Raw genomic sequence first — 25,461 nt, 5'->3', positions numbered from 1 at the left:
CCAATGTGGAGCTGTTTGTATGGTCTGTGCAGAGAGGAGAGAACAGGGATAGACAGACACATAGTTGACAGGCTACAGAAGAGGCTACGCTAATGCAAAGGAGATTGAATGACAAGTGGACTACACGTCTTGAATGTTCAGAAAGTTAAGCTTACGTAGCAAGAATCATATTGACTAAAATGATTAAAATGATACAGTACTGCTGAAGTAGGCTAGCTGGCAGTGGCTGCGTTGTTGACTTTGTAGGCTAGCTGGCAGTGGCTGCGTTGTTGACACTACACTAATCAAGTCGTTCCGTTGAGTGTAATAGTTTCTACAGTGCTGCTATTCGAGGGCTAGCTGGCTAGCTAGCAGTGTTGATTACGTTACGTTGCGTTAAAAGAACGACAATAGCTGGCTAGCTAACCTAGAAAATCGCTCTAGACTACACAATTATCTTTGATACAAAGACGGCTATGTAGCTAGCTATGTAGCTAGCTACGATCAAACAAATCAAACCGTTGTACTGTAATGAAATTAAATGAAAATGTGATACTACCTGTTGAGCGAAGCGGAATGCGACCGGGTTGTTGAGTCCTATTCAGAAGACGTTGGCTAGCTGTTGGCTAGCTAGCAGTGTCTCCTATGTTAAGGACGACAAATAGCTGGCTAGCTAACCTCGGTAAATTAAGATAATCACTCTAAGACTACACAATTATCTTGGATACGAAGACAGCAAAGACAGCTATGTAGCTAGCTAACACTACACTAATCAAGTCGTTCAGTTGAGTGTAATAGTTTCTACAGTGCTGCTAATCGGTGGACGTTTGCTAGCTGGCTAGCTGCTGGGCAGAGCAGTGAAGACTACGTTAGGACGACGAAATACCATAATTACGCAATTATCTTTGAAACAAAGACGGCTATGTAGCTAGCTAAGAAGAAATTGCTAAGATTAGACAAATCAAACCGTTGTACTATAATGAAATGTAATGAAATGTAATGAAAAAGTTATACTACCTGCGGAGCGAAATGCGGATGCGCCCGCTCGCTCCAACCCGGAAGTGTCTCTTTCTGCTGTAAAGCATAGGGTCATCAAGCACGTGGTGCAGGTGATGGGGGACTTCATTTTGCAAAGAACACAGAGACGCCTCCATGCTGTGCCCTTTTGGCCCTGAGGCACATCCATGCCTACAGAAATACATTTGGGCAGATGATCACCACTTGTGGCAGGAGCTGTATGAACCAGCTTCAGTAGGGGATGGACACCTTGGCACTGGGGGCTCCCATTCGGAGTCAGTGTCACTGTGAAAGAAAATGTTCAGTTAGAATAGTTTCACATATGAGCCCTGTATAAACAGATATAATAAACAGATATATAGAGAGTACAGGGAACATAAGGTTTAATATATTATTATGACCTGCTAGATCTACTGTCTTTATTATATTACAACAGACCAGCTGTATCTACTGTCTCCATTTCACTTTGGCCATTGTTGTGGGCCTGCCCTCCCCTCAACAGCCTCAAATAGGCTATTTCATGTGGGTTGGGGTGGGGCGGCAGACACACGCATCTCACATCTCATGATATTACATGTTTATATATTGCTTCTAAATGTTTTTAAAAAATCACAAGTAATATTTTATATTATTAATTTCAAACAAGGGCATTAGCATGAGAAGAACTTACCAGTCCAAAACGATGTCCTCTCCTGTTCAAAAAATATTCCTCCACAATCGCTAAATGAATCGTCCTACAACAATCTCTGTCTCACTTTCTCAATCAATTTATTCAAAAATTGTGTGTACATCTGTATATCTAGACTTAGATTTAGCTTTCCCTGACTTAGTCACCATAATGATTGATAGCAGCTGAATATGCGAAACAACGCTGTGCGTAATATGTGTTGCTCCTTCCGGTATGAAACTTCAATAGCGAATTACTCTCTTTACGCCGGAGCTTACTACATGGGTTGGTCTTGCAACACATAAACATGACCTAGTGTTGTTTACCTCAGCTCATTGGCTATCTACCCAGCTAGATTTCAAGACGATCAGTGGTCATTGGGTTAAAATACAGTCAATCAACGAAACAGCGGGCAAATCATTGGTGCACAATGATGTCATGACTTGTTGTCTTCAAATCAGTTTCTTTCATTCAATACATCCCGCGAAATGACCCATCAGGTTTGCTTGTGTTACAAATAAACCAGTTGATTGCAGTGAAACCAAACATGACTGGAAAAGTCACGTTCTGTGTGGGTTATTTACCTGGAATGTGTCGTCGAAATTGGAATGAGATGGAAATCACGACACAAGTGGATCACAAAATGCTTCGTGTTAGGCTATAAAAACTAATTTTATCAAACAAAAGATCATTAATTGTGTAACAATGAGCATTGGGATTGCAAACATACGAAGATCGTCAAAGGTAAATTATTTATTTTAATGCAGTTTGTGATTATGTTACGGCTGTTTTTTATGGGGCTCTATACTCAGATAATCACATCGTATTCTTTCACAGTAAATCCTTTTTAAATCTGACAACGCAGTTGGATTAGCAAGATTCTAGGCTTTCTAGGCTTTGTAAAATCCATAATCTGAATATTTGATAACTATTGAGCACGGAACCGTATGTTGACTGAAATTCCACAACATACGGTGATCGCTACATAAATAGTCATATTAAACATTCATGAAAATACAAGTTTTACATGTATCAGTCACTAATTAATTAATTTCCTTTACATTCTCATCCTGAACGTCACGTAATCTGAAAATCTGCACAAACCCGAGTCCCACTAAATAAATCCGAACCAGACTAATTGAGTTGATTATTTATTTGCTAACAAGCCAAAATGATATAAGCACACACACAAACACACAGTCTAGGCTATTGATTAGAATTTAGTACAATGAAACAGGTCCCTAGTGGGCCAACACAATATTACATGTGTTACACAAAATAGGGATTTGAAAGAGATAGAGAAAAAGAGGAAAGCACACTTGGGTACATTTGTAACCTATGCTTTGTTTAGCCCTAACCTTGCCCCCGAACTGCTGCTCTCATGGGTCAGAATACACTTATGTAATTACGTGTTGAAGGCACACTCCATGGGGTATTTCCAGGTGGACTGACTTCCTCCTCTGATGGGTTATCTCCAGGTGGACTGAGTCCCTCCTCTGATGGGTTATCTCCAGGTGGACTGAGTTCCTCCTCTGATGGGGTATCTCCAGGTGGACTGAGTTCCTCCTCTGATGGGGTATATACAGGTGGACTGAGTTCCTCCTCTGATGGGGTATCTCCAGGTGGACTGAGTTCCTCCTCTGATGGGTTATCTCCAGGTGGACTGAGTTCCTCCTCTGATGGGTTATCTCCAGGTGGACTGAGTTCCTCCTCTGATGGGGTATCTCCAGGTGGACTGAGTTCCTCCTCTGATGGGGTATCTCCAGGTGGACTGAGTTCCTCCTCTGATGGGTTATCTCCAGGTGGACTGAGTTCCTCCTCTGATGGGTTATCTCCAGGTGGACTGAGTTCCTCCTCTGATGGGGTATCTCCAGGTGGACTGAGTTCCTCCTCTGATGGGGTATCTCCAGGTGGACTGAGTTCCTCCTCTGATGGGGTATCTCCAGGTGGACTGACTTCGTCCTCTGATGGGGTATCTCCAGGTGGACTGAGTTCCTCCTCTGATGGGTTATCTCCAGGTGGACTGAGTTCCTCCTCTGATGGGGTATCTCCAGGTGGACTGAGTTCCTCCTCTGATGGGTTATCTCCAGGTGGACTGAGTTCCTCCTCTGATGGGGTATCTCCAGGTGGACTGAGTTCCTCCTCTGATGGGGTATCTCCAGGTGGACTGAGTTCCTCCTCTGATGGGTTATCTCCAGGTGGACTGAGTTCCTCCTCTGATGGGTTATCTCCAGGTGGGCTGAGTTCCTCCTCTGATGGGTTATCTCCAGGTGGACTGAGTTCCTCCTCTGATGGGTTATCTCCAGGTGGACTGAGTTCCTCCTCTGATGGGGTATCTCCAGGTGGACTGAGTTCCTCCTCTGATGGGGTATCTCCAGGTGGACTGAGTTCCTCCTCTGATGGGGTATCTCCAGGTGGACTGAGTTCCTCCTCTGATGGGGTATCTCCAGGTGGACTGAGTTCCTCCTCTGATGGGTTATCTCCAGGTGGACTGAGTTCCTCCTCTGATGGGGTTATCTCCAGGTGGACTGAGTCCCTCCTCTGATGGGTTATCTCCAGGTGGACTGAGTCCCTCCTCTGATGGGGTATCTCCAGGTGGACTGAGTTCCTCCTCTGATGGGTTATCTTCAGGTGGACTGAGTTCCTCCTCTGATGGGTTATCTCCAGGTGGACTGAGTTCCTCCTCTGATGGGTTATCTCCAGGTGGACTGAGTTCCTCCTCTGATGGGGTATCTCCAGGTGGACTGAGTCCCTCCTCTGATGGGTTATCTCCAGGTGGACTGAGTTCCTCCTCTGATGGGGTATCTCCAGGTGGACTGAGTTCCTCCTCTGATGGGTTATCTCCAGGTGGACTGAGTTCCTCCTCTGATGGGTTATCTCCAGGTGGACTGAGTTCCTCCTCTGATGGGGTATCTCCAGGTGGACTGAGTTCCTCCTCTGATGGGTTATCTCCAGGTGGACTGAGTTCCTCCTCTGATGGGGTATCTCCAGGTGGACTGAGTTCCTCCTCTGATGGGGTATCTCCAGGTGGACTGAGTTCCTCCTCTGATGGGGGTATCTCCAGGTGGACTGAGTTCCTCCTCTGATGGGGTATCTCCAGGTGAACTGAGTTCCTCCTCTGATGGGTTATCTCCAGGTGGACTGAGTTCCTCCTCTGATGGGTTATCTCCAGGTGGACTGAGTTCCTCCTCTGATGGGTTATCTCCAGGTGGACTGAGTTCCTCCTCTGATGGGGTATCTCCAGGTGGACTGAGTTCCTCCAGGTGAGGTTCCTCTCTGGGTTATCTCCTCTGATGGGTTATCTCCAGGTGGACTGAGTTCCTCCTCTGATGGGGTATCTCCAGGTGGACTGAGTTCCTCCTCTGATGGGTTATCTCCAGGTGGACTGAGTTCCTCCTCTGATGGGTTATCTCCAGGTGGACTGAGTTCCTCCTCTGATGGGGTATCTCCAGGTGGACTGAGTCCTCCTCTGATGGGTTATCTCCAGGTGGACTGAGTTCCTCCTCTGATGGGTTATCTCCAGGTGGACTGAGTTCCTCCTCTGATGGGGTATCTCCAGGTGGACTGAGTTCCTCCTCTGATGGGTTATCTCCAGGTGGACTGAGTTCCTCCTCTGATGGGTTATCTCCAGGTGGACTGAGTTCCTCCTCTGATGGGGTATCTCCAGGTGGACTGAGTTCCTCCTCTGATGGGTTATCTCCAGGTGGACTGAGTTCCTCCTCTGATGGGGTATCTCCAGGTGGACTGAGTTCCTCCTCTGATGGGTTATCTCCAGGTGGACTGAGTTCCTCCTCTGATGGGTTATCTCCAGGTGGACTGAGTTCCTCCTCTGATGGGTTATCTCCAGGTGGACTGAGTTCCTCCTCTGATGGGTTATCTCCAGGTGGACTGAGTTCCTCCTCTGATGGGTTATCTCCAGGTGGGCTGAGTTCCTCCTCTGATGGGTTATCTCCAGGTGGACTGAGTTCCTCCTCTGATGGGTTATCTCCAGGTGGACTGAGTTCCTCCTCTGATGGGTTATCTCCAGGTGGACTGAGTTCCTCCTCTGATGGGGTATCTCCAGGTGGACTGAGTCCTCCTCTGATGGGTTATCTCCAGGTGGACTGAGTTCCTCCTCTGATGGGGTATCTCCAGGTGGACTGAGTTCCTCCTCTGATGGGTTATCTCCAGGTGGACTGAGTTCCTCCTCTGATGGGGTATCTCCAGGTGGACTGAGTTCCTCCTCTGATGGGGTATCTCCAGGTGGACTGAGTTCCTCCTCTGATGGGTTATCTCCAGGTGGACTGAGTTCCTCCTCTGATGGGGTATCTCCAGGTGGACTGAGTTCCTCCTCTGATGGGGTATCTCCAGGTGGACTGAGTTCCTCCTCTGATGGGTTATCTCCAGGTGGACTGAGTTCCTCCTCTGATGGGGTATCTCCAGGTGGACTGAGTTCCTCCTCTGATGGGTTATCTCCAGGTGGACTGAGTTCCTCCTCTGATGGGGTATCTCCAGGTGGACTGAGTTCCTCCTCTGATGGGTTATCTCCAGGTGGACTGAGTTCCTCCTCTGATGGGTTATCTCCAGGTGGACTGAGTTCCTCCTCTGATGGGGTATCTCCAGGTGGACTGAGTTCCTCCTCTGATGGGTTATCTCCAGGTGGACTGAGTTCCTCCTCTGATGGGGTATCTCCAGGTGGACCGAGTTCCTCCTCTGATGGGGTATCTCCAGGTGGACTGAGTTCCTCCTCTGATGGCGGTACCACTGTTGTTACCGGGTGTAACTCTAATTGTCCACACGATGTCAGTGTCCTTTCTCTTAGTGGTCTGTTTCCTCGACCTTGTTCTGAAAGAGGGGTCTTCTGAGGATGGCAAATCAGCCATATAGTGGTACCAGCGTGGGAAACTGTTATCTTTCCAACAGAGAAGATATAAACCAGGCAAGAACTTGTCCGTGTAGACCAATTTGGGTTTCGAATCTCACAAAATTATTTTTTTATTTTTTATTTAACTAGGCAAGTAAGTTAACCAGAAGGGGACTAGGGTTCCATTTTGGAACAGTTCCCCCCACGTTCAGCTGGAAGGTGGCGCATGGAACCAAAAATATTCCTAAAAATATTTAACCTCCACACATTAACAAGTCCAATGGCTCAAATGAAAGATAAACACCTTGTTTATCTACCCAGCAAGTCAGATTTCTAAAATGTTTTACAGGCGAAAACATAGCACATATTTATGTCAAACCACCACCGAAGACACAGCTAATTTGCATAGCCAAGTTGAAAAAATATGCAATCAACAAACGCAGGATTAAAAGAAAAATAATGCACTAACCTCCTTTGAAATCTTCATCAGATGACAGTAATATAACATGTTACACAGTACATTTATGTTTTTTTCAATAATATGCTATATATATCCATAAATCTATGTTTACAATGATGCATCGTTCAAAAATGCTACTCAAATGTCCTGAGAAATGACGATAGCTCCCGGCAGATAATGTCAGCTAACAAGGAATACACATCATAAACTTTGACTAAATATGCATGTTCTACATATATATAGTTAGATACACTTCTTCTGAATGCAATCGCTGTGTTACATTTATTTTTAACGTTACAGGTTTCCTTCACTGGGCTATACTATGAGTCCTCGCTCAAAAAGTAGCATGGATGGCTCCTCTATCTTGGAGTCCACATAAACCTAAATTTACCACATAAATATTCCCTTACCAGGTTTGCTGTTCTTCCATCAGAAGACCTGGAAGGAATTATACTTACCAAAAACAGCGTTTAGTTTTGCAGTCTGTGTCTTTCCGTTCTCAAACACGACACATTCCGGTTGAAATGTAGCCAAAAGTCCAGTGGATGCGCCTCCTCAAAACGTTGAACTTACATATTATATGTCGATTAAACTTGTCAAACTAACTTCATAATCAAGCTTTAACATGTTATAAAGGTGTACAGCAATCAGGTGGACGAACAGAAACGCATGCATTGTATAATCGATCTTGGAAAAAAGACAGGACCTGAGCAGAGCGCATAAAAGTGACCTGAGTTTTTTTCGCGAGACCGAAAGGTTTCAGGCCCACCAAAACTCTCGTGAGCGCTCTGATTCTCACAATGAGAAGCCCCATTGAAACCTGAGATGGCGCTGAAGACAGAGCGACTGTTCCCAGACCTGTAACTGCTTGGGAAGGGTGGGGGATGACGTCAAAGTTGGGCCAACTTTTATGATGACAAGAGAGAGTTTGGGAGAATGACTGCCCTGAGAGTTCTGCTTTACATACAGACATAATTTAAACGGTTTTAGAAGCTTTAGAGTGTTTTCTATTCAATAATATTTTTTATATTAGCAACTTTTGACTGAGGAAAAAAAATGTATGTTTACTATGGGCACGCAATTACTCCAGCAGGGGCAGTAGACAGCCCTATCCCGAAGAGGTTGAACAATTGTGCGCCGCCTTATGGGACTCCCAATCACAGGCGGTTTTGATACATCTTGGATTCGCACCAGGGTGTCTGTAGCGACGCTTCTCGCACTGAGATGCAGTGCCTTAGACCGCTGTGCCACTCGGGAGCAAATGTGGTGTGGTGATAGATGGTGTCAAAAGCAGCACTAAGGTCTAGAAGCACGAGGACAGATGCAGGGCCTTGGTCCAATGCCATTAAAATATATTTTACCATCTTCCCGAGTGCAGTCTCAGTGCTATGTTTGACTTCAGGAAGGCGGTCAGTTCCTGCGCAACAGCTTTTTTTTTTTTAAATTGAGAGAAATGGGAGATTCGATATGGGAAGATAGTTTTTTTTTTTCTGGGTCAAATTTTGGCTTTATCAAGAGAGGCAGCTGTTTATTATGTTCAACATAGGGGGGCCAAGCACAGGAAGCAGCTCTTTTAGTATTTTAGTTGGAATAAGGTCCAATATGCAGCTTGAAGGTTTAGAGGCCATTACTATTTTCATGAATGTGTCAAGAGTTATAGGATTAAAAATGATCTCCCTTGGTCCTAGGTCCTGGCAGTGTTTTGCAGACTCAGGACAACTGAGCATTGTAGAAATACACTGATTCAAAGAGGAGTCTGTAATTTCCTTTCTAATGATCATGATTTTTTTGCCAAAGAAGTTCATGAATTTACCACTGCTGCATGTTAGCACATGATTCCATATGTGTTGTTTCATAGTTTCGATGACTTCACTATTATTCTACAATTTAAAAATAACAAAAATAAAGAAAAAGTAGGTGTGCACACTTTTGACTGCTACTGTACTTTATGCTCTGCTCTGGCTCAGCCCATCGGTTTCTGGACCAATCAGATGGCCCGGAATGTGTTTGCATTGCGGGGAATAAAATATGTCCGTGGGTGTGGCGTGTAGGTTGAGTAAACACATGGCTCTATGCAAACTCAATTTGATTTAATACATTTTGACATTTTGAGGGAGTTGAATAACTCAACTTAACATGTTTGGTCAATTTAACACATTTTATTTACTTGGCTAGATAAAACAAGTCATTTTGACTGAATATCAATGCATGTCAGCCAATGAGAAGGTTGCTTTGATTTCCACAGACCAGCTAAGTCACCATCGCCCGACCCCACCTCGTCATGGTGAGCATGTCATCACGAGTCCACCTGCGGATTTTTCTGCAGTTGACGAATCACCCACAAAACCAAAACTGTGAGTGTTCCCCACTACAGTTATCCACGGAAAATCGCTGTGTGTCTCAGGGAAGTGGACAATGTTCTTGGCTGGAGTTCGACAAGGGACGCTGTTTTCTGTATAAATGTGTATACATTTTCCCAAGGCCACTATGGAAGGCTCATTTGTTAGTGACAGATATAAGGATTGGAAGCACCTTCACAATTGATTCTTCAAGCACCAGAATAGCAAATGCTACTTTTGCACAGAATACATTTGAAGACTACAGTGCAAGCCATCGCCATCAAAGCCAAGGCCATGTTTTAAATCAACTTCAACTTCATAAAGCCCTACATCAGCAGATATCACAAAGTGCTATACAGACACCCAGCCTAAAACCCCAAACAGCAAGCAATGGAGATGTAGAAGCACGGTGGCAAGGAAAAACTCCCTAGAATGGCAGGAACCTAGGAAGAAACCTAGAGAGGAACTGGGCTCTGAGGGGTGGCCAGTCCTCCTTTGTCTGCTGGCTCCACGTGATCACTATCATATCTCTGTTGAGGATGCTGAATTAACCAAAAAGTGGGGGGAGGTCAGGAATTCCCTTATGATGTTTTGGACAACTGCAGCCTAGACATTTTCCCAAACATCAATAGACTACTAATATCAGGAATCAAGGTAAGACCCAGATGCAGACTGTCGAAGTTAACATGTTTATTGTGGCAACAAGGCAGGCAAAGACAGGTCAAGGCAGGCAGGGGTCGAACATCCAGGGTAAGGCAAAGGTACAGGACGGCAGGCAGACTCAGGGTCAGGGACAGGCAGAGTGGTCAGGCGGGCGGGGACAGTGTCAGGACAGGCAAATGTCAAAACCAGGAAAGAGAGGCTGAGAATCGATAAGAGCTGACAGGAAAAACGCTGGTTAGCTTGAACGAACTGGACGAACTGGCAACAAACAGACAGAGAAAACAGGTATAAATACACAGGGGATAATAGGGAAGAAGGGTGACACCTGGAGGGGGGATGGAGACAAGCACAAGGACAGGTAAAACAGAATAGGGCGTGACAACTAAGGGCCATCATCACCCTTCCGATGACATCATGATGTCTGTATCAAAATATCCATCAAAACATACCCGCTGTGATATATCATTATGTAAAATGTTTTCATTCCTAAATGCCTATGCAGTAGTGTTTGCTTATTCAAAGTGAGCTATTCGCTTCATACAGTTCAAGATATAAGCCTAAAGGGTTTGTATTATATTGTGTGCGGCTGTTTTCATATGGCAAAATGTGTGCACTTTTGGGCTTAATGAAAACACTTTCAGGGCTTTCTGTTTCTATCATTCCTTGCTTCTTTGTGCAACAATCTGTTTGCGCATATTCCAGTGTCAAGCTGGTGTCCGGGCTGATTCGCTGACCGTGGTTCTGAACACACCTATTGTGCCTGTACTGTAGATTGCTGCTTTGAATGGGAGCGGTCGATCTGATCTGATGATATGATGTTAATATCAAGAATTTTAGACTGTCAGACTGAACACTTCATCAATTATCTGTATTTTGTGACAGTATAATTTTATCACTACACTTATCTGCTGCTGTAGAATCTCTCTCTCTCTCTCTCTCTCTCTCTCTCTCTCTCTCTCTCTCTCTCTCTCTCTCTCTCTCTCTCTCTCTCTCTCTCTCTCTCTCTCTCTCTCTCTCTCTCTCTGAATATGTAGGTGATAGGCATGTTGTCCATTTCAATATGGCCTGTTTTGACAGTGGGGTTGTTATAAGCATTTGTGTAGTTCCGCACTTGCACTGCCTAATTGGCAATAATAAGGGGCTTGTTTGTCAAGGGAAATGTGTGGTGTTTTTTGGTAACATTTATCCTGTGTTATGTGTTATGAATATGTTGGGGCATTTTTGCTGTATTTTTGCCTTAAAAAGTGTCCCAGACACTTTTACTTATGACCAGCCACACAGCAATTGCTTGATGCGTCTGGGTATGTCTGTGTCCCAATGTCTGTACCTTTGACTTGCATGGCACTGTGGAAGGGAGAGAAGGGGGATGGTCCCTAGTGCCTCGGCTGATTGACTGAGTGCTTTAGTGACCAGTCTGAAATGGGGTCCTTTGGGGAGGGAGGGCTCAGCTGCACCTCCTCATGTAAAAGGCTATTTAAAGTGGCCCAGGCAAAGAGATAAGGACAAACAAACACAAACTAACAGCTACCAGACATGGCCAGATTACATTTGGGGCTGCCAGATTTGGTTTGGGTTGCCAGATAGTGGTTGATGGCAAAAACACCCACCCCTAGTCCATTAGTTTGGCTGAATGGACTATGCTATAGAGAGGGGATTTCTGTATAAACAAGGGCTTATGGATGAGAGGTGACAGGGCTATTGCCCTTGATGAGCTCCTTTGTCCAATGCCACCATGGTTCACTACATTTGGACAGACCAAAGCCTTTGGAGAACCCCAATCTGGGGATACTTACCTACAATCCAAGTTTACTACTCTCAGTGACACTATCTAAACATTCATAAAGGCTTATGTCAACAACCGCAGGTTGACGTACAGTATCTGTTATGATCTATTAGCCAGTGGTTGTTGACATAGGCATGAATGGACATCATGCCTTGCCTTTGAGTGCGCTACATAGTCTCAATGTAGGCCGTTAAGATGATGCAAACAGGGCGGGATTTGCTCAGGTGACCACAAGGGGTTCTCAAGAGATAAGAGTACAGTACATACTGGAATATCTTGTAGAGTGTATACCGTGGTTACATAGAGGGAAGTGGTTCCATATATGGTTCAGGAGTGGCATGTCATTCTCTTCCTGAATACTGAAGCCTGCATATTTCTAGCTGGTGAGTAGTTCCTGGCTGGTCTTCTCATGGTACTGCTGAAAAGCTATTTCCCTCTCTGCTAAAATAGAGATATATTGTCTCCAGAGCTAGTCGTGGAAAATAAAAATCTCAAATCTCAACTTGAATATTAGGTCATGGACGGGGGCGGTTACCTGCAGTGTATTTGAACAAGGGACTGTCTGGCAGTCAATCAGCTGGTGGAGATGAGAAAAATCAAAGATGGAGTTAGAAGAGAGAGAGAGGAGGGTGGGGGGAGGAAGGGATGGTTAGTGAAGCGTGGCTATTCAGTCTGGCCCACAATCTGTGGCATTTCAGATGACGAAGGACCACGTTTACGAGGTTCACAGGGTGAGGAGGGCAATGGGACTTGTCTAGTGAAATAAAGGTAAACAAAGAAAGAAAGATCTAAATAAAACGGGGCTGGATTTTCCACCAAAAATGTTCCATTATATTCCAATTACCCATAAAGCCAGCGCACCGACCACACCATCAGAGCCAACCCTGCCGATCAGGTCTGTGGAACAACGGAAGGAGGAGGTGGAGAGGGATGAGGGGGAGAGAGTATCGTCCAATTGTCCGTAATCCTATCGTATTTCTGGGGAGTTTTGCTTGGTTTTACAGAATCAACATGATAAACGGGGGGTCACTTCGTCCCCAACGAGAGTGAAATGACCAAGCGAGTGGACATTGACATTCAACGATTCAACAATCTTCCCACATTCTTTTTTGTAGGAGGGCCGCCATGATGGGTCAGTTTTCACACTGTAATGTCTAGATTGTGAAATGTAAAACCACTGATGGGGGGGGTTCTGCAGATAGTATTCAGTGGTCACTTTATACTAGCTTTTTATCTACTGGCTGTTTTCCACACAGTAAAATATCTATGGTTCGCTATTCTTCCCAAAGGATGCGGCTATTAATGGGTATTGAATTCCCCTGGGACCCCCAAGCTGCTGCTCCCAGATCTAGGTTCAGATTATCCAAACTCCTACCAGAACCTAAACCATTATGGGGATTAGTGGAGGTTGGTGACTTGAAACATTTAGGAGAATGAGAGACCCATGGTATAGGCGTGGACCGCATGGAGACAACAAATATTATGGGGAATGGGAATGAGAGGGCTACTTACACGGTGTTGGGAAGGAATCATAGCAGTGATTGAATTAGGGTATGAGGCATGAGTTGACAGGAGTAGAGGTGTTCAGAAGCTAAGCCTCGGTGCAGGACAGGCTCATCATGGATGCATGTTGGAGAAGAGCTCAACAGGATTTGACTGGGAAGACAAAAATAAATAACGCCACAGTTAGACAAAAGAATGAATTGATCCAAGCAATGAGTACAATCATTGAGGTGTATGTGTAATAAGTAGATTGTGTTAATTGCTGGTCTACTATGGTATTTATCAAAATATGAGAGGGCTTCTTACACAGTGTTGCGAAGGGATTATAACAGTGATTGTGTGAGGGTATAAGGCCTGAGTTGAGATGTTCAACGGCTTGACTTCAGTGCAGGAGAGGCTTGAGGTGCTCAGAGACTAGTCTTCAGTGCAGGACAGGCTTGAGGTGTTCAGAGACTAGGCTTCAGTGCAGGACAGGCTTGAGGTGTTCAGAGACTAGGCTTCAGTGCAGGACAGGCTTGAGGTGTTCAGAGGCTTGACTTCAGTCCAGGACAGGGTTTGAGGTGTTCAGAGGCTTCAGGGCAGGACAGGGGTTGAGGTGTTCAGAGGCTTCAGTGCAGGACAGGGGTTGAGGTGTTCAAAGGCATGACTTCAGTGCAGGACAGGGTTTGAGGTGTTCAGAGGCTTCAGGGCAGGACAGGGGTTGAGGTGTTCAGAGGCTTCAGTGCAGGACAGGCTTGAGGTGTTCAGAGACTAGGCTTCAGTGCAGGACAGGCTCATCATGGATGGATGGTGTTAGAGAAGAGCTCTACTCTTCCACTGATGGCAGGACAGGATTTTAATTGGAAGACAAAAACAACAACACAGTTAGACAAAAGAGCGAGGAATGAGCTAGACCAAGCAAAGAGTAAAATCACAATGATGTGATTGTGTATGTGATGCAGTAGTGCCAATAAGCTGCATGAGATCATTCCTGTTTCTTCTTACCTTCTCGTAAATTGCATCATTCTATCACCACACTATCACAAGGGGGAGTTAGAAGGCTGATCTATCGGTAGAGTAAACTGTGGCACAAATTGACTATCTTTTTGTAAATTAATGGAGGTGTGATTGTTTCAGTCTGAGAATCTCTCTTCTCTTGCACTAGAGTCCTGCATCAGGCCCCAAAAAAACTTTGCTGGCGGGTTCTCCCAGAGTTAAGAGAGAACTTGGGTAAGTACAATGAAGCTATTACACTTGACATGTGGATTGACGATTTTCCCCCAAATATAGGCACGGTGGGCTTTTGGTTTCTCTCCCTCTAAAAACATAAATAAATCATTCTAAATAACATTTTTTTTATTTACCACGATGTGAAAGATAGCCTCTCTATATGAAATGAGTTTCTGAGTCCTTTGCTGATGTGAAGTAGAAACTGAATGAAAGAGAGTCCAGTGAGGATAGGGAGGAGGATAAGGGAGGAGGATAAGGGAGGAGGATAAGGGAGGAGGATAAGGGAGGAGGATAGGGAGGAGGATAAGGGAGGAGAAAAAGGTTGCCCGTATTTTTAAGACCTGAGCTACTTCATTTATTTATGACATTTACTCGTTTTTAGGCAATTTAATATATTTGTTAAGGCTTGGCCTATTTAGTAGTCTATTTCGTAGAATAAAGCTACATTTGTCAGCATAATGCTGAGTGACTCATTCGTGGCCTTGGATCAAAATAAATAAGCACCAACATTATTTCTAATAGTCTTTAATAAAGACAGGTTTTGCCCAAGTTAACCTGCTCATGTTGTGTGTGTTCAATTATTTGTGACGTTGTGGTTATAATGAAGAATGTAAACAAAATAAATTATATTCATAATGAATAATCAGACGTGTGTTGCAAGCTTGTCATTTCTCCTTATTTAATTTTTTTGTATGATTTTATTTGATCTTTTTAGACGATGCAAAACATACACAAATGACAACTACATCACACTTGCCCAGACCAACCTGCTCACACCCCCATATCTAGCACCCGCATCACTCTCCGCCACATGCCCTCAAACTGCACCATTTTGATTCTCTCCATCGCCCACACGCTCTTTAAACATTTGGATAATAAAGCATTTAAAGGCTGACATTGGTTGATTTGTATACCCCTGACTGTCACGTTCTGACCATAGTTCTGTTATTTTATTCTTTGTTTTAGTATGGTCAGGGCGTGAGTTGGGGTGGGCAGTCTATGTTTGTTTTTCTATGTGGGGTTTTGAGTTCAGCCTGGTATGGTTCTCAATCCGAGGCAGGTGTCGTTAGTTGTCTCTGATTGAGAATCATACTTAGGTAGCCTGGGTTTCACTTTTGAGTTGTTGGTGTTTGTTTCCATGTGAGTGTTTGGGCCACATGGTACTGTTTCGGTTTCGTAAATTCACGTTGTTATTTTCTGCTTAGTGTTCTGAGTCTTAATTAAAAATCATCATGAACACTTACCACGCTGCGCTTTGGTCCGATCCTTACTCCTCCTCAGACGAAGAGGAGGAAATCCGTTACAGAAACACCCACCACCTTATTGTACATAATGTTGCCGCTATCGTCTCTTAGGACTGCGATTACTCACCACGGTCTGGTAGAATCGTTTTTTTTTCCTTTAACGAGTCTGACGAGCCTGACGCAAATTAAATTCTGCTTTCTCGGAAACAGGCCCAGATCCCTGTGATTTGCGTGAAGAGGAGATTTCGTAAGCGATCTAATAGACCTCCATTCCATTCTTCAAACGTGCCATCTTTGGAGAATAAAATAGATGACCTACGCAGAAGATTAAACTACCAACGGGACATTCAAAACTGTAATATCTTATGCTTTACAGAGCCGTGGCTGAACAACAACACTATCAATATATAGCTGGCTGGTTATACGCTGTACCGTCAGGATAGAACAGTGGCGTCTGGTAAGACAAGGGGCTGCGGACTATGTATTTTTCTAAATAACAGCTGGTGCATGATATATAAGAAAGTCTCAAGCTATTACTCGCCTGATATAGAGTATCCCATGATACGCTGTAGACCACACTATCTACCTAGGGAGTTTTCATCTGTATTTTTCATGGCTGTTTACATACCACCACAGACAGATGCTGGCACTAAGACAGCATTGAATGAGCTGTATTCCGCCATAAGCAAACAAGAAAACGCTCACCCAGAAGCGGCACACCAAGTAGCCGGGGACTTTAATGCAGGGAAACTTAAATCCGTTTTACCACATTTCTATCAGCATGTTAAATGTGCAACCAGAGGGGGAACTAAACTCTGGGCCACGTTTACTCCACACACAGAGAAGTATACAAAGCTCTCCCTCGCCCTCCATTTGACAAATCTGATAATTCTATCCTCCTGATTCCTGCTTACAAGCAAAAATTAAAGCAGGAAGCACCAGTGACTAGTTCAATAAAAAAGTGGTCAGATGAAGCAGATGCTAAACTACAGGACTGGAATATGTTCCGGGTTTCCTCCAATGGCATTGATGAGCACACAACATCAGTCATAGGCTTCATCAATAAGTGCATTGATGATGTCGTCCCCACAGTGACTGTACATACCCCAACCAGAAGCCATGGATTACGGGCAACATCCGCACTGAGCTAAAGGCTAGAGCTGCTACTTTCAAAGAGCGGAACTCCAACCCGGAAGCTTATAAGAAATCCTGCTATGCCCTCTGACGAACCATCAAACAGGCAAAGACTCAATAGAGGACTAAGATGGAATTGTACTACACCGGCTCTACGCTCGTTGGATGTGTCAGGGCGTGCAAACCATTACAGACTACAAAGGGAAGCACAGCCGAAAGCTGCCCAGTGACACTAGCCTAATAGATGATCTAAACTACTTCTATGCTCGCTTTGATGAAAATAACACTGAAACCAGCTGTTCCGGAAGACTGTGTTATCACACTCTCCGCAGCCGATGTGAGTAAGATCTTGAAACAGGTCAGCATTCACAAGGCCTTGGGATGGACGGATTACCAGAGCCGTGTACTGCAAGCATGTGCTGACCAACTGGCAAGTGTCTTCACTGACATTTTAAACCTCTCCCTGTCCGAGTCTGTAATACCAACGTGTTTTAAGCACACTACCATAGTGCCTGTGCGCTAAGGTAACCTACCTAAATGACTACCTACCCGTAGCATTCACGTCTTTAGCCATGAAGTGCTTTGAAAGGCTGGTCATGGCACACATCAACACCATTATCCCAGAAACCCTAAACCCACTCCAATTTGCATACCGCCCCAACAGATCAATAAATGATGCAATCGCTATTGCACTCAACACTGCCCTTTCCCACCTGGACAAAAGGGCCTATGTAAGAATGCTATTCATTGACTGCAGCTTAGCGTTCAACACCACAGTGCCCTCAAAGCTGATCAATAAGCTAAGGACCCTGGGACTAAACACCTCCCCCTGCAACTGTATCCTGGACTTCCCGACTGGCCTCCGCCAAGTGGTAAGCGTAGGTAACAACACATCCGCCATGCTGAACCTCAACACAGGGGCCCCTCAGGGGTGCGTGCTCAGTCCCCTGCTGTACTCCCTGTTCACTCATGACTGCAAGGCCAGGCACGACTCCAACAACATCATTACATTTGCCAATAACACAACAGTGGTAGGCCTGATCACCGACAACAACGAGACATTGGTGCCAGGACAACAACCTCTCCCTCAACGTGATCAAGACAAAGGAGATGATTGTGGACTACGATAAAAAGAGGACCAAGCAATTCCCCATTCTCATACACGGGGCTGCAGTGTAGCAAGTTGCACCAAGTTCCTTGGTATCCACATCACAAACAAACGAATATGATCCAATCACAACAAGACAGTCGTGAAGAGGGCATGACAAAACCTTTTCCCCCTCAGGAGACTGAAAAGACTTGGCATGGGTCCTCAAAAGGTTCTACAGCTGCACCATCGAGAGCATCACTGGCTGGCATGGCAACTGCTCAGCCTACAGAGGGTAGTGCCAAACGGCCCAGTACATCACTGGGGCAAAGCTTCCTGCCATCCAGGACCTCTATACTATGTGGTGTCAGAGGAAGGCCCTAAAAATCTAAAATCAAAGACTCCAGCTCCCTAGTCATAGACTGTTCTCTCTACTACCGCACGGCAAGTGGTACCTGTGCGCCAAGTTTAGGTCCAAGAGGCTTCTAAACAATGTCTACCCCCAAGCCATAAGACTCCTGAACAGCTAATCAAATGGCTACCCAGACTATTTGCATTGCCCCCCCCTCCTCCTCTTTTACACCGCTGCTACTCTCTGTTATTATCTATGCATAGTCACTTTAATAACTCTACCTACAGGGGGGCAAAGAAGTATTTAGTCAGCCACCAATTGTGCAAGTTCTCCCACTTAAAAATATGAGAGAGGCCTGTAATTTTCATCATAGGTACACTTCAACTATGACAGACAAAACGAGGGGAAAAAATCCAGAAAATCACATTGTAGGATTTTTTATGAATTTATTTGCAAATTATGGTGGAAAATAAGTATTTTAACCAGTGAAGGCAGCAGAGGGGGCAGATCGAAGGGAGAGACAATTAGTAAAACAAAAGGAATTGAAATGAGAGGGAAAAGAGAGAAATGGGAAGCAGAAAATGGAAAATAGGCCTAATGGGCAATGAAAAATCAGAAACCATCGCTGGCTTTGTCAAAACTCCCTGTTTACTTCTCGGCCCCATGTTGCTGTGTGTGTGAATCCGTCGGCTTTGTCCCTCACACAGCTTTCTTTTCTTCTGCCTTTCCCTCCCTCCCTTCCTCCCTCCCTCCCTCTCGCTCGCTTCTTTTTTTTCTTCTTGGAGAGAGAGGCTGGCGCCAGCAGTCTGGAACAAGGCTGACAGAATTTGAATTATAGAAGCAGAGCGTGAGGAGGAGGTGATGTGAGGGAGGGTAGGAGGGACAGGGAGAAAGAGAGAGATGCAGTTGTGTGTCAGTTGCGTGTGTGCCTGTGTGTGATTGAGTAAAGCAGAGAAGGGGTTGCTCTTTCAAATGCAGTGCTGAAAACTAGGGAGAAGGACCACCGTTTTATTGCTATTTTTCTAATTTCCATTCAATAAAATGGATTGTTATTCAAACCGCTATACGATAATGGAGTGTAAAGTGTTGGTTTTTAGTCCACACTCTAGAGTCAAGTGAGTATCATAGTCCAAAGTATTATTTTACCACAGATCAGAGCTGACAGGAAGGCTATTTGCCAGGCTGTTTGAGAGCCCTGAGGGATGGCTGAGAGGGCATAGATGCAACTGCAGTGAACATGCAACTTTTCACTAGAAACAGAGGGCAAAGGTGGAAGATGGCCGTGTAGTAGATGGCTTATGGCTAAGTAACTGCTATTTGACTTGAAATTAAACTAAACTAGAGTATTTAATCCCCGTGTTGAGCGAGTGTGTAGCAGCTAATTGCTGCATGACATGTGCAGGGCCGGCTCTAGCGTTTTGGGGACCCTAAGCGAGATTTGGATGGGGGCCCCCCCACCTCGCGGGAAAACATTTTAGTGTCCCCTGTCTTGATGGTAGCGAGAAAGCAATTCCACACATTTGTCCATGGAGCGTAGAGAAAATGTGGCCGTTTTAAAGCAAGTTTTCTTCAAGTCTACACATTTTGCAATGGGCCGGAAAGAAAACGTTGCAATTTTATAACAAATGTCATGCAATTCTACCAATTTTGCCATGAGGCTAGAGAGACATTTTTTATAGTTCTACACACTTTGTCATGGCTTATGCCATGTTGATATGATATCTGAGTGAGAATGACTAACAAAATCAAATGGGGGCCCACTGGAGGCCAGGGCCCCTGGGCACATGCCCTGTATTCAAACATGATTACTACACATTTAAATAGCTGGCTAGACTAACTTATTGATCAAAACATGTTTAGCTGACATGGCTAATTGAGTTACAGTCAGTGACTGACATCACCAGAGAAAAACTGCTGATGCACGACAACATTTTGAAATTACATCTGGTGTATTCTACTATTCTTGTTCCCAATAGTAAATTCAAACCCTAACTGAGTTCCAGATTTTTTTAGGTCTGGGGCCCCTTAGTGGCCGTGGGTCCTAAACATCTACTTATGTTGCTTATGCCTGAAATTGGCCCTGGACATGTGTTTGTAGAATATTAAATCCCCTATCGACTGAGGTGAACGAACCTACAGCAGCCAATGTGATAATGGCTGAAGTCAATTTTGCTCTATTCTGTATTTTGGCCACATTTGGGAACCACACAATCGGAAATCCCACCATCAATGTTGTCTAAGTTCTAACACATGGTAATAGGCTGGTCTCTGGTCATTGGACCCATTCTGGTTAGGGGCTCCCGAATGGTGCAGCTGTCTAAGGCACTGCAGCTCAGTGTAAGAGGTGTCACTACAGGACCTGGTTTGATTCCAGGCTGTATCACAAACAGCTGTGATTGGGAGCACAATTAACCCAGCTTTATTTGGGTTAGGAGTTGGCTGTAAATAAGAAATAAGAATTACAAATAAGAATTTGTAAGAATCGAATACTTTTCTTCCAATTTTCGCCTGAAATGACCTCTCAAGAATCGGACCCTTTTTTACATTTTTGCCTAAAATGACATACCCAAATCTAACTGCCTGTAGCTCAGGACCTGAAGCAAGGATATGCATATTCTTGATACCATTTGAAAGGAAACACTTTGAAGTTTGTGGAAATGTAAAATTAATGTCAGAGAATATATCATATTAGAAATGGTAAAAGATCATCTTTGAAATGCAAGAGAAAGGTAAAATGTAATATTCCATGTTAGGCTCAATTTAGATTTTGACCAATAGATGGCAGCAGTGTATGAGCAAAGTTTTAGACTGATTCAATGAACAATTACATTCCTGTTCAAAAGGTTGTATCCAGATTGCCCAAATGTGCCTAATTAGTTTATTAATACATTTCCATGTTCATAATTGTGCACTCCTCAAACGTTAGCTTCGTTAGCTAGCATGGTATTATTTCACTGTAATAGCTACTGTAAATTGGACAGTGCAGTTAGATTAACAAGAATTTAAGCTTTCTGCCCATATGTCCTAGGAAATGGTCTTACAGCCTCATACTAATCACATTAGACTTCGTTAGCTAACAGTCCAGGGGGACACCGATCCTGTAGAGGTTTTTAACTGACTTGCATAAAGGTAAACAAAAAAACATAACTGTCTGGTCCATTTTTAGCCTTGTGTGCTCGTCAACCTTGGTTTTTTGTGCAAAATGATCATTCTCTGCTCCTGAATGGCACAGCGGTCTAAGGCACTGCATATCAGTGCTAGAGGCGTCATTACAGACCATGGTTTGATTCCAGGCTGTATCACAACCGGCCGTGATTGGGAGTCCTATAGGGCGGAGCACAATTGGCCCACTGTCGTGCGGGTTATGTTTGGCCAGTGTAAACCATCATGGTAAAATAAGAATCTGTTCTTTAACTGACTTTGTTAAATAAAGGTTCAATTCAAAATAAATACAAATAGATACAAAATCTGGCTAATAATAGGGGCCTCAAGGAAAAAAATGGTCCGTGTGTTAAAAACAACAGGGAATGATTTTTGGTCCCAGTGCACGCCTGAGTCTGGTTGACTATAATGAGGCTCTCATGTAAAAAGTGTGTTATTACTACACTCAGAATGCTCTGTAGAGATTCAATAGTGCCCACCATTAAAAGTGTAATGTTAAGTATATCATCCTAAGCAAGTGTCATACGTGGACTTCACTAAGAATGCAACCCCATTTAATCTGAATGTATTGGAATATCAAATACATTTAAAAAATCACTAACTGGTGGAAGTTGTATTAACAAGGTAAAGCAAAGCCAGCTTCACGTAACCTGACTGATTCAAGCATAGTTTACTCATTATGGCTCATGTATTACATGATATATATATATATATATATATATTACTCATGTATTACATTAGCCCTTCCGTACTACTGAAGAATTCAGCTACCCAGTGTCCACTGTGCTAACATTGTACCCTTTACTCTCACAGCCTTTTGGTGTAACCAAAACAGAATATACTTATGTAATGAACATATTATTAAATGGGTAAGAAACTCACTGGAGAATGCATTTCCAGATATCCCCTTTCTCAAATCTCATCAGTGTCCAAATCGCTACTGGTTTTAATTCTTCCCCACCAGTCAAGGACTGATTCAGACCTGACACAAGGTGAGTTTACAATTTCTGGCCAATCAATGACATTAATGAATCAATGAACTACTAGGGAGAAAAGAAAACCAAAAGTACTCCACACTACCAGTTTAGTTTTTGAGCACCCCTGCTCTATAGTGCACCCCACCCCCTCCTCCCACTTACCAACCAAGCCAATACTGGAATTGCTTCAGCATGTGTAGAGGATTCCAAAGAGACTGTTCTTACTCCTATTTGTCCAATAGTTGCTCTTGGTAATGCATGGTGTTCTAAAGTGGCATTTATCACCATACCAGAGGAAAATTGTACTTAATGTTCCATTATGTATACAATCATAAAGCCTTCATAACACCTACAAAAAAAAACATTATAAGCTGGTTGAGAGAATTACAAGAGTGTGCAAAGCTGTCCTCAAGGCAAAGGGTGGCTACTTTGAAGACACTCAAATATAAAATCTATTTTGATTTCTTTAACAGTTTTTTTGTTACTACATAATTACATGTTACTACAATAAAGAAAACCCCTTGAATGAGTAGATGTGTCCAAACCTTTGACTGGTACTATATATATATAAATATATTCTGGACTCGGCAATCGCTTGTTCTGATATTTCCACATTTTCTTTTTTGAATTTTTGGGGGATTTGTGTATTGTTTTGTGTTGTTAGGTATGACTGCACTGTTGGAGCTCGAAGCACCCCCGATAACATCTCCACAATATGTGTACGCGACCAATACAATTTGATTTGATTTGATTTACAATTATGATGTATTATGTGATATATGGTGATGGTAGATAATTTATATACATTTTACTACTGGTCAACAATGATGTGCAAAGCAAATGGGATGGCGTATCGCTGCAGAATGTTGTGGTAGCCATGCTGGTTAAGTGTGCCTTGAATTCTAAATAAATCACAGACAGTGTCACACTTCCTCCTCCATGCTTCACGGTGGGAATCACACTTGTGGAGTTAATTTATTCAACTACTATATGTCTCACAAAGACACGGCGGTTGGAACCAAAAATCTCAAATTTGGACTCATCAGACCAAAGGACAGATTTTCACCGGTCTAATGTCCATTGCTCCTGTTTCTTGGCCCAAGCAAGTCTCTTCTTCTTATTGGTGTCCTTTAGTGGTGTCTCAGCCTTATTGGTGTCTCAGCCTCCAGTATTTATGCTGCAGTAGTTTATGTGTTGGGGGGCTAGGGTCAGTTTGTTATATCTGGTGTACTTCCCCTGTCCTATTCGGTGTCCTGTGTGAATTTAAGTGTGCTCTCTCTAATTCTCTCTTTCTCTCTTTCTTTCTCTCTCCCGGAGGACCTGAGCCCTAGGACCATGCCTCAGGACTACCTGACATGATGACTCCTTGCTGTCCCCAGTCCACCTGGCCGTGCTGCTGCTCCAGTTTCAACTGTTCAGACTTATTATTATTTGACCATGCTGGTCATTTATGAACATTTGAACATCTTGGCCATGTTCTGTTCTAATCTCCACCCGGCACAGCCAGAAGAGGACTGGCCACCACACATAGCCTGGTTCCTCTCTAGGTTTCTTCCTAGGTTTTGGCCTTCTCGGGAGTTTTTCCTAGCCACCGTGCTTCTACGCCGGCATTGCTTGCTGTTTGGGGTTTTAGGCTGGGTTTCTGTACAGCACTTTGAGATATCAGCTGATGTACGATGGGCTATATAAAAACATTTGATTTGAATTTAATTTGACTTTAGTAGTGGTTTCTATGCAGAAATTTGACCATGAAGGCCTGATTCACCTCTGAACAGTTGATGTTGAGATGGTTCTGTGAAGCAATTTTTTGGGCTGCAATCTGACGTGCAGTTTTAATTGCCGATTTTTGAGACAGGTAACTCTGGGTCTTTCTTTCCTCATCAGATCTAGTTTCATCATAGCACTTGATGGTTTTGCGACTGCACTTGAAGAAACTTTCAAAGGTCAATTTCCAGATCGACTGACCTTCATGTCTTAATAAAGTAATGATGGATTGTAATTTCTCTTTGCTTATTTGAGCTGTTCTTGCTGATCGGCTCAAATGCATTAAGAAGGTAAAAAATTCCACAAATCAACATTTTACAAGGCACAGATGTTAATCAAAATTATTTCAGGTTACAACCTCATGAAGCTGGTTGAGAGAATGCCAAGAGTGTGCGAAGCTGTCATCAAGGCAAAGGGTTGCTACTTTGAAGACACTCAACTATAAAATATATTTAGATTTTTTTAAACACTTTTTTGGTTACTACATGATTCCATATGTGTTATTTCATAGTTTTGATGTCTTCACTGTGAAAATAGTACAAATAAAGAAAACCCTTGAATGAGTAGATATGTCCAAACCTTTGACTGGTACTGTATATATAATTCTTTGTGCCTGTTATGCATGTTATTTTGGCATTAATACGGGTCCCATATCAGTTTGCAAACAATGTACAGTAGGACAAAAAAGTCTTTAGTCAGCCACCAATTGTGCAAGTTCTCACACTTAAAAAGATGAAAGAGGCCTGTAATTTTCATCATAGGTACACTTCAACTACGACAGACAAAATTAGAAGAAAAAAAATCACATTGTAGGATTTTTAGTGAATTTATTTGCAAATTATGGTGGAAAATAAGTATTTGGTCACCTACAAGCAAGCAAGATTTCTGGCTCTCACAGACCTGTAACTTCTTCTTTAAGGCTCCTCTGTCCTCCACTCATTACCTGTATTAATAATGGCACATGTTTGAATTGTTATCAGTATAAAAGACAACTGTCCACAACCTCAAACAGACACACTCCAAACTCCACTATGGCCAAGACCAAAGAGCTGTCAAAGGTCACCAGAAACAAAATTGTAGACCTGCACCAGGCTGGGAAGACTGAATCTGCAATAGGTAAGCAGCTTGGTTTGAAGAAATCAACTGTGGGAGCAATTATTAGGAAATGGAAGACATACAAGACCACTGATAATCTCCCTCGAGCATTTGGATGATCCAGAAGAAGATTGGGAGAATGTCACATGGTCAGATGAAACCAAAATATAACTTTTTGGTAAA

The sequence above is a fragment of the Oncorhynchus keta genome, chromosome 6 (genome assembly GCF_023373465.1).
Source record: "Oncorhynchus keta strain PuntledgeMale-10-30-2019 chromosome 6, Oket_V2, whole genome shotgun sequence".
Classification (NCBI taxonomy): Eukaryota; Metazoa; Chordata; class Actinopteri; order Salmoniformes; family Salmonidae; genus Oncorhynchus; species Oncorhynchus keta.
This window is presented reverse-complemented; position numbering follows the sequence as displayed.